Genomic DNA, 10,732 nt, shown 5'->3' on the forward strand with positions numbered 1-10,732 from the left:
TTCTGAGGGCTCCATACCTGGTCACTGGTTCATGCTAGCGCAGGGTAGTAGTCAATGCCTTCTATAATTTCAGCTGATTTTGCTCTATTTTTTCTCCAATAAAAGTTTCTATGCAGTTAGTCAACAAGATGCCCCAGCAAGAATTATGGCTTTTCTTGAATTGAGACTTGGTATGTAAACTGGTCTCCTTTCAGGTTCCAACTCAGCTCAAGCCTGCATTTGAAATGTCATTATGTCAACTCCCTGGTTTCATATGTGGCACTCATTGGTACTTCCTTCATCATAGTTCCCAGAAGGATGTGGGGTGCAGGGATACTGTTCTTACCTTCTGGGCTCATGTGGAATGAAGAGAAGATTCTTTTCAACTCCAGATCCCAATGCAACCTAGTCGCTTGATCATGGGTGAAAGGGAAGAAAACGGGAAACAAAGAAAACGCTTGTCTAACTCTCTAGCCTCATTCCAGGATCCATATTTCCTCATTATCTTCCTCCTGTCTTCAGTGTCTGTCTCGGGGTGGGCTGTCCATTGGAACAGTAAGGCAGTGTCTGAGGACCCACAGCAGTAAGGGGCCAACTCTTCCCTAACCTCCATCTAGTTTAATAACTTTTGATTAAACCATGACCCTTATTGCCCGAAGGCCCACATCATTGTCAGTCTGCTCTGGGGCTGTCTATAGGACTATAAACTCCCCTGAGCAGGGACCATTCCTCTATGTGTCTATAAAGCACAGGTACATCTGGTAGAGCTATATAAATGCTTAACAGTGGCAGCAGTAGTATTAGCATAGCACATGTATTGATTTATTTTAAACACAGTAATAAATGATACCAATAAAATTCTTATTTTGGGAACAATGCTGATGGCTAATTAGAACATGAAATCATACTGCTGCCACTGATAAATAAAAACTGGTGTCTGAAAGTCCTATAGAGCTGAAAATCATCAGTTATAGGGTAAAGAAATTAGTAAGCCAAAAAAAAAAAATCAGGGTGGTTTCCATGATTACTTTGATTCTTGTTCAGAGAAAATTGACTGCTCCATCTAATGTTCTCCTCTGCTGTCTCTTAGTTGAAATGATGTAACTTGGGCTTCGATTAGCTTATTGATTTGCTTGGCACACTTCAACGGTGCACCATCTCATTAACAACAGACCTGTCATTCCAGTTGAACATATGCTGCTTTCTTATAGCAACGTAACCCTTCCATTTTCTCCATTTTTGTCTACATATAAACTCACAGTCCTACATGGCTGACTAATGTGGAAAACAGAGATAAAACAAGAAGATTAAACTAGGTCACATTGAGGCTAATATTAAGTGATGTGTGGCCATTGCATGAAGATAAGTGTTTGACTCCTCCACTTATCTTTGTGGCTTATGTTATAAAGATTTTCTCCCATTTTGTACCTATGGAAAAAATACTTAGTACACAGGGCCTTTTATGTGGAATTTCAGCCAAACTATCTAGAAGTTAGACTACTAAATATGTGAGGCTAAACTTAAACAGATAAATGATCAGTTTAAGTTAGAATAGCTATTTGTCCTACTTAAGTGGATAAAGGTAGATGGTGTACTTCTCTCATGGGTATATTAAACGAGGGGTTTGGAAATTTGGATGGATTCTAAGTTAGTGAAAAGACCAAATCAGATGCGGTTACAATAATATAAGAAGAAAATCAATCAAGACCACTGTTATACAGTTTAACTAATTAGTTTGGAGAAAAAGACCTCAGTTATAATCTTTATTTATTTATTTGTTACATTTGTATCCCACCTTTTCCCACTTATTAGTAGGCTCACAGTTCTGGAGAGGTGGTTACAGACTCCGGTGTGAACAAATACAGTATAGGGGTACTATTACAGTGACAAATACAGTAAAGAAGTATCGGTAAATAGGTTGGGGTGATTCAGACAAAATATTAGGGTGTGATCATGTGTCGGTGTTGAAAACTGGCTAAGTGAATTGCAAAAACATCATTTTTGGTTAAAAAATCCTTTCTAAGTATGTAAAGATCAAATACAAAGAATATCGCTCTAAAAGTTAAAAACATAATTCAAATAAAAGAAAAAACAATCCCCTTAAACGCATTTTCAATTAGCACAGTTCAAAAATGGCTGCAAACTGAAGTACATTCAGGAATGACACATTGACTAAAATACAGTTTATAACCTGGTCATAGTTTCCACAAATTCAGCTGAAACTCAGTTCAATACAGTTTCAGTTAACTTTTCACATTCATGTATTTTCTACAATATAACACATTTAAACCAAATAGGAGAAATATGTTTTCACTCAAGGCATAGTTAAACTCTGGAATTCATTGCCAGAGGATGTGGTAAAACCAGTTAATGTATCTGGGTTTAAAATAGGTTTGGACAAAATCCTGAAAGGAAAGTTCATAAACCGTTATTAAGGTAGACCTGGGGAAAGCCACTGCTCATCCCTGGGGGTAAGTAGCATACTAGTGAATATTCAGCCAGCAGTAGCCAGCGTCTTTTTAATGTGCTGAACTTTGCTAGCTAAATTAGACCCGACAATTTAATGCTGGACCATGTGGGTCTCACAGGACATGTGCTGGCCGCAAAAGCTACTGTACTGTACTGCACAATCAAAACTTTTCCACAGTTAAGTAAATTTAAAGGTTTGTTTTAAAAAAATATTTTTAACCCAAGGGGTTACATTAAGCTTCTTTGAGTTGTTCGATGAAGTGATCAGGGGCATCTTTCATGACATAGTTAGGACACTTGTCCAGCATACAGTAGGTAGTGGAGAATTATGTATTGAGAGGGCAACCATTTCTTTCATTGGTAAGCTAAATGTTATCCATGTTCTATCTGCTGGTTTGGCTTCTTGTGTTTTGTCCAGTTCATCCATGAAATACTCTAGGTGTGGATCGGACCATGGGAGAGTCTGTCTTAGTTTAATAATTTTTTTTCTTCGAAGCATCTGGCTATTTCATTTGCTGTTGGGAGGGGGTCATCGTTAGTTGCTGTTAGTCATTTGGTGTCTAGTAAGCTATTCACTAGGTTGAACATTTTTTTCATATCCTTGTAATCTGGGTTTATCTGTTTCTCGTAGAATGTCTTTTGGCTCTTCTAATTTTGAATTTATAGTTTTTTTTAGAGCTTCCTTCCATACCACTTTATTTGCTATGGTTTTGTTTTTGTGCCATGATCGTCATTTAAAATACTTTTTTTTTCATTTCTCATAGCCCTCACACACATCTGTTTTGCTCTCCAAAAATAGCTTTCAGTACCAAGGACAGTTCACAAGTACTTTTCCACTTTTCTCATAGCCTCACTCTGGCTAATTCTTCAAATTGTTCTTCTCCTTTTACAATGTTAACTAGAAATCTCTAGATGAGGTGTAACAGTAGTACAGCAAAAAAAGGGGAGTAGGATGATCTGGCTCTTTCAATAACCCAGGGAGACGTATGTAGTTACAATGTCTTTATTAATGGTCATCAAATGACTCAACACAGCAGCCGTGTTTCAGCGCTTGTGCGCCTGCCTCAGGAGTCTAAAAAACATACAATAGTCATGCAACAATCATATATAGAAGAAAAATCATAAATAAAAAAATCATAGAAAAACCTGACTCATAAGTAACAGCATGTATATATCCTCTATGGGAGGCTGTTCTTTAGTTTATGAAGGTTCATGCCTAGGATAAGGATCAGATGTATGATTCTTTTTAGATGCATAGTATGGTCTTGCTTTTGAGAAAGGGTATATAGACCCCCTCTTGTAATCTCCCTCATCCCTTATGAATTTCTTCCTTTTTACTTCTTTCAATTCGGATTTAAAGTTTAGAATTCTATGTTCCACATCTTGGTTGATTACTTCGAAATTAGGGTAATCTTTTCTAAGGCGGTTGAGTTTCTCATCACATTTCTCTTTAAGAGACATACTTTTGTTCTTAGCTGTTTCAGCAATTAAAATCATGAGGTCTAGAGCACATTTATTTAAAATACAACACCATTTGTCTAAAAATATTTGATTGTCTAAAAACCATAGTAGGTTTCTTCGTAATATGAAGACCCCTAGGAATCATTCTAGCTCAACAGTAATTAATCATAGTGATAAAATGTAAGTCATTTCTAATAATATTCTTTCTTTGCCCTACAACTTCTTTCCATAGCTCAATAAGAGTCTGTTCAGGTTGTTCATGATCTTCTTCCGAGTATCCTGCATTTTGTATTACGTGATTCAAATAATCATCACTGTAGGTGAGAACGTCTTCCCAAGGATGAAAGACCATGGTACCGAACAGACAGAAGATGAGGTGTAACCACCGAAGGTGGAGGGACCCTCAAAACCTATGTAACAGTAGTACAGCAAAAAAAGGGGAGTAGGATGATCTGGCTCTTTCAATAACCCAGGGAGACGTATGTAGTTACAAAGTCTTTATTAATGGTCATCAAATGACTCGACACAGCAGCTGTGTTTTGGTGCTTGTGCGCCTGCCTCAGGAGTCTAAAAGAACATACAATAGTCATGCAACAATCATATATAGAAGAAAAATCATATATAAAAAAATCATAGAAAAACCTGAATCATAAGTAACAACATGTATATATCAAAAAGAAGATTAAGATAAAAAAATTCAAAATAAAAATGATACATAATAAATGTTAAATAAATAACATAACAAATAACAATAATAAAAATAATAATTAAACAAATGATGCATTTCAAAAGACCTATTGCTTATGTTAATATTGTAACATGTAAAATCAAATATATCAAAACATATCAAAACATTAGACAACTTTAAAAATGGCCCACTGCATATAGGGCTACATATAAACCATTTGAGATCACGTTTAAAACATTTTTTTATTATCTTATCTTTATTATTATTATTTGTATAAATGTGCTCTAGACTAATAATGACTGACCTTGTGATGTTCCAGGAAGATTTAACAGAAAATTTTTCTTGTATGATAAAATAATGGGATTTCACAATCCTATAAACAGAGCAAACACCTTAAGATGCTGCCACCACCGTGTTTTCATTCCAGCTGCTACTTTCTAACTTTTAAAACCTTTCAAAAGCCACTTAGTGCATCAGTTTTCCACTCTGAGCTTCAATGTCTTGAAACATCTTCACACTATTGGTCTTTCTGGAATTGTTCTGAATTGGTTTCAATCTTACCTTGCTGATCGCCAGTATTATACACACTATAACAACACAGTTTTCGCCCTGTATTCCACTAAATCTGCAGTCCCTCAGGGTTCTATATTATCTCCAATTTTATTTAACATTTCCTTGCCCCTTTGCTCACTATTGCACATTCTCTTGGATTTGCTGTTTTTTAATGCTGATGATATCCAACTTCTTTCACTAATCAATCACTTTAGTCCTACAGCCATTACTAATATTAATGCAAATCTTTCAAAAATAACAACATAGCTTCAGAAAATTTTTTAAATTCTTAATCCAGATAAGTCAAAACTATTACTTTTTACAAACCACATTACTCATTATTGATTTCTTTATGTAATACTTCTGTTTCACAACAGTTGGTCACATGTGTTTTAGGAGTGTTAATAGATACTAAACTTGAATTCAGAGAACAAATCAGAAAGGTGGTGAAACACTCATTATTTTGATTACAATTAATCCGTTCTGTCCAGACACTTCTACACTGTTCTGCTTTGACTATTTTGGTACATTCACTAGTCATATCTCAAATCAATTACTGTAACTCTCTCCGTAAAGGTCTTCAACGTAGGGTTCTATGTCATCTACAACTCATTCAAATATACTGTTTGATTAATACACAATGTGAAGAATTTTGATCATATCACCCCCCTTCTGAAGAACTCCCATTGGCTCCCCATGTCTCATTGTATCACATATAAATTGCTACTTATGGTTTACAAAATTTTAGCCTCAACAGAACCACATTTTCTTTACCATCTGCTCCTTCCCTATACTCCCATTCGCTCTCTCCACTCTCTTGACCAAAGTTTGCTCATTGTTCCAACTTACAAACAGCTTCACCATGAACATACTCGTGCCTCCATCTTTCAGTACAGGGACCATATCTATTGAAGCTTCTATCTGTCTCTTTGCGGAAACAGACTTCCCTATTAACTTTTAAAACTGACCTTAAGACGTACCTATTCAAGGATGCCTTTAGTTAATTTTCTTCCTTAGCAGAGTGCCTGGTTATGCTTTGAAAGAATTAGAGCATACCTACTGTTTCTTCCCTCCTCCACTTTGTTTACTTAAATATATAGATTTCCTCCCTTCTTACTTCACTGTCTATTGTTTATCTGTATGCACATACTATCGCTTTCTTTATATTTGATTACATTGTAAGCTGTCTAGATGGTATGTCCGGCTGGCGGATTAGTAACTTGAAATAAACTTGAAACTTGACAAACCTGGGGGGGGGGGGGGGGGGGGGGGATATTTCACTGAAAGATTGTTTTTTGGTTCCTCCCAGTCTTCTTATGATGCTCCATATTTTCCTATGATGACCTTTTACTAAAGTATGCTAAGCCAATTAATGGGCAAATTGGCATGTGTTAACTGCTTCCGCACAAGTGTTCCATTTGTTACCACTGTAGCATGCCCATTAGCACCACTGCAATTAATATTGGCCCATTCAAATCTCTGCAGCAGAAGGAGTCCCACTCTGATTCCCTACTGCCATCTTCCTTCCAAGGCAGCAGCTATAAGCTACACCAACCCAATGCTATCTCTAGGTGTGCATGCATTTACAGCCTCTCAGTTAGCCACTGCTACCATCTACTACACTGGCAACCCGACCACCTGCCCCAATCTGTCTTCACCACCATGAGACCTCTCAGCATGCCACTCACTAGCACAGGGCCTTGGAATACCTGTGTAGGAGGAGGAGCTAAGATACTGTACCCTATTCATTGCAGCATACTTGCTGAATTACCACTGCCAGGGCTGGTGCTAGACATGATGGGGCCTAGGGCAGATGCTAGGAAGGGATCCCAAAGCTTGTTTGCAGGTTGTCCCTATTTCAACTTCAGGTATGTTTGGGGCCCCTACTGACATGGGGGCCCATGGCAATTTCCCTGTTTGCCAATCCCTAACTCTAGCCCTGACCACTTCAAGCCTCTTCTCAGCAGCAGCCACAGAATCAGAATCTGTCTACTCTCAATGCTATGATCAGTGCCAGCAAATTGAGCCCAGCACACCAACATCCTAACCATCAACCATCAGCACTGCCTCCAAGGAATCAATACGATTACCATCAATGTAAGTCCTGACATCTCTATTACAAAAATATAAGAAAAATGAACAAAATCAATCCTAAATCAATCAAGGTTACAGATGATTACCTAACTTTTAGAAGTATTCTAAAAACACATTTCTTCAGTCTGGTCTTTCTGAATACAAAGAACTCTATTTGAATTTTACCCACACCCTTTTCTTAATCTCGTTTCCCATCTAGTCCTGCCTAATTATGCTCTCACCTATCCACCCTTAATTATTTGTTTGTCCTTGAGATGGTCTAAATCTTACTAGTCTTACTGCACATGTATTAATTTGCTTCTTGGACTTATTATAAGGAGCCCGGATAGCTCAGTCGGTAGAGCATCAGACTTTTAATCTGAGGGTCCAGGGTTCAAGTCCCTGTTTGGGCAACTGAATTTTACAGTGGAGGAGTGGCCTAGTGGTTAGGGTGGTGGACTTTGGTCCTGAAGAACTGAGTTTGATTCCCATTTCAGGCACAGGCAGCTCCTTGTGACTCTGGGAAGTCACTTAACCCTCCATTGCCCACAGCATTGAGCCTGCCATGAGTGGGAAAGTGTGGGTACAAATGTAACAAAAAATTGTAATTTGTGTTATATTCTGTACATGATTATGTTTTTTGTTTGTAGGCCACATTGAACTTGAGTCTATTTTGGGATAATGTGGAGTATAAATTAAACAAACAAACAAACAAAAAAAAAGAGATGAGAAAAAAACTGAAAAATATTCAGTGCATACCCCTATCTACCATACAGAACCAGTTTGCTAATTTATTCTATTACAGCAGGCATGAGAAATATCCAGCTACATACTGCTATGACTTATAATTCTTATTAATTACTTACCTGTCATACAGATCAAACTACTAATTAATTCTTCCACTCTCTCCACATTTTTTGCAACCAAGGATCCCATGTGCTTATCCCTTGAAGCCCATTCAGATTTCAGCTGTCATTCACTCCAGGAGGGCATGCCACCAACTTTTTCGTGAACAACTATTTCCTGACATCAGTCCTGAAATTACCATCTCAGAACTCATATCATAACCCTTTGGTCAATAGCTTTCCATTGAAAAAGGCTTGGTTCTTATCCACTATTAGTATTTTTCAGGTATTTCAGTTATAATTCAACCATCTCACTTCTCCTCTAGAGTAAATATATTTAAATCATTAAGGGGCCAATTTGCTGAAGCTTAGCATGCACTAATGGACATTAGTGTGCACTAAGTATGGCCCTTATGTATTGTAGTGTCCAGGTCCACCTCTCCACAGCACTCCAAAGCTCTAAACTGAGCCAGTCCAGGTTCCCCCGCCTTTATTTTTCCCAACGCAAAAGAAAAAAAAAACTCCAACAAGAAGAAGCTTGTAATTCTAGTCCATATACTCTACTTAGTCTTTAAGGATTATAAAGCTTAATCCTCCAGCCTCAAGGCAGTTCTACTAATATGACTCCCACTCCTGTGGGGCCTGCAGTCCACCTCCCACTCTACTACTACTACTACTACTACTACTATTTAGCATTTCTATAGCGCTACAAGGCATCCAAAGCGCTGCACAAACATAGAAGAAAGACAGTCCCTGCTCAAAGAGCTTACAATCTAATAGACAAAAAATAAAGTAAGCAAATCAAATCAATTAATGTGTACAGGAAGGAGGAGAGGAGGGTAGGTGGAGGCGAGTGGTTACAAGTGGTTACGAGTCAAAAGCAATGTTAAAGAGGTGGGCTTTCAGTCTAGATTTAAAGGTGGCCAAGGATGGGGCAAGACGTAGGAGCTCAGGAAGTTTATTTCAGGCATAGGGTGCAGCGAGACAGAAGGCGCAAAGTCTGGAGTTGGCAGTAGTGGAGAAGGGAACAGATAAGAAGGATTTATCCATGGAGCGGAGTGCACGGGAAGGAGTGTAGGGAAGGACGAGTGTGGAGAGATACTGGGGAGCAGCAGAGTGAGTACATTTATAGGTTAGTAGAAGAAGTTTGAACAGTTTTCTTGGACACTGTGGGCCTCCCATCAGACTGATACAGAAACAGTTTTATATTGTTCAAGCTTCAAAAAGGAGCCCCAACTGACCAAATGACCACCGGAGGGAATTGGGGATGACCTCCCCTTACTCCCCCAGTGGTCAACAATCCCCTCCCACCCAAAAAATAAAATTGAAGTGCTCATCAGGGACATCCTAAATCAAAACTATTTTTGCTCAGCTTTTGCAATAGTACCACTGGGATTTGGACTGGCCACCTCTGGATTACAAGGCAGGTGCTCTCACCACTTGGCCAGAGCTCCACTTACTTGGATGTCTCTCCCTTTTGATTATGCCCCAATCACAGACAGGGGTCTCTCTCAGCCACTCACAGACAGCTAAATGCGCTGTGATTGGCTGAAAGACCCCTGTCTGTGATTGGCTGAGAGAGACCTGAAGGGGCATAATCAAAAGGGAGGGACATCCAAATAAGTGGAGCTGTGGCCCAGTGGTTAGAGCACTGGTCTTGTAATCCAGAGGCGGCCAGTAGCATCCATACCACTAATAACAAAAACAACCAAAGGAATAGTAACTAAACAACTCACAAGCTATCTAAACAAATACTCAATACTGCATGATGCCCAATCAGGATTCCAATCGAATCACAGCACAGAAACAGTATTAATTATCCTTATGACTAAATTTAAACAAATGATTGCAACCGGCAACAATACACTCCTCCTACAATTTGACATGTCAAGTGCCTTCGACATGGTTGACCACGGAATCCTATTACACATACTTGAATATTTTGGCATTGGAGGAAATGTCCTAAACTGGTTCAAGGGGTTCCTAACCCAGCGTTCATATCAAGTCACATCAAATTCAGCCACGTCTGCCGCATGGATACCTGAATGTGGAGTTCCACAAGGATCACCCCTCTCACCAACCATTTTTAACCTAATGATGATTCCCTTGGCAAAACTCCTATCAAACCATAACCTCAACCCATATATATATGCCGATGATGTAACAATATACATCCCTTTCAAACAAGACACCAAAGAAATCTTCAATGAAATCAACCAAAGTCTACACATCATGAACACCTGGGCAGATGCATTTCGTTTGAAACTAAATGCAGAAAAAACCCAATGCCTGATACTTACCTCCCAATACAACACGAATGAATTTACCGCTATAAACACACCAAAACTAAACCTTCCAATCTCAGAAACGTTAAAAATCCTTGGAGTCACTATCGACCGACACCTAACACTCGAAACCCATGCAAACAACACAACCAAAAAGATGTTCTACTGTATGTGGAAACTGAAAAGAATAAGACCATTCTTCCCAAGATCTGTCTTTCGCAGCCTAGTGCAATCCCTCGTACTCAGCCATCTGGATTACTGCAACTCACTATACGCAGGCTGCAAAGAGCAAATACTGAGGAAACTTCAAACAGCCCAGAATACAGCAGCCAGACTCATCTTCGGAAAACCAAAATATGAAAGTGCAAAACCCTTACGAG

At 38.7% G+C, this 10,732-nt stretch overlaps 1 non-coding gene across 1 annotated transcript; it reads left to right on the forward strand.

Annotated features, from left to right (window-relative positions):
* The first annotated feature begins 7,562 nt into the window (after positions 1-7,562).
* Positions 7,563-7,635, forward strand: TRNAK-UUU. Its single transcript has one exon. It is a non-coding gene; the product is annotated as a tRNA-Lys (tRNA).
* Positions 7,636-10,732: the final 3,097 nt, after the last annotated feature.

The sequence above is a fragment of the Microcaecilia unicolor genome, chromosome 1 (assembly GCF_901765095.1).
Source record: "Microcaecilia unicolor chromosome 1, aMicUni1.1, whole genome shotgun sequence".
In the NCBI taxonomy this organism is placed as follows: domain Eukaryota; kingdom Metazoa; phylum Chordata; class Amphibia; order Gymnophiona; family Siphonopidae; genus Microcaecilia; species Microcaecilia unicolor.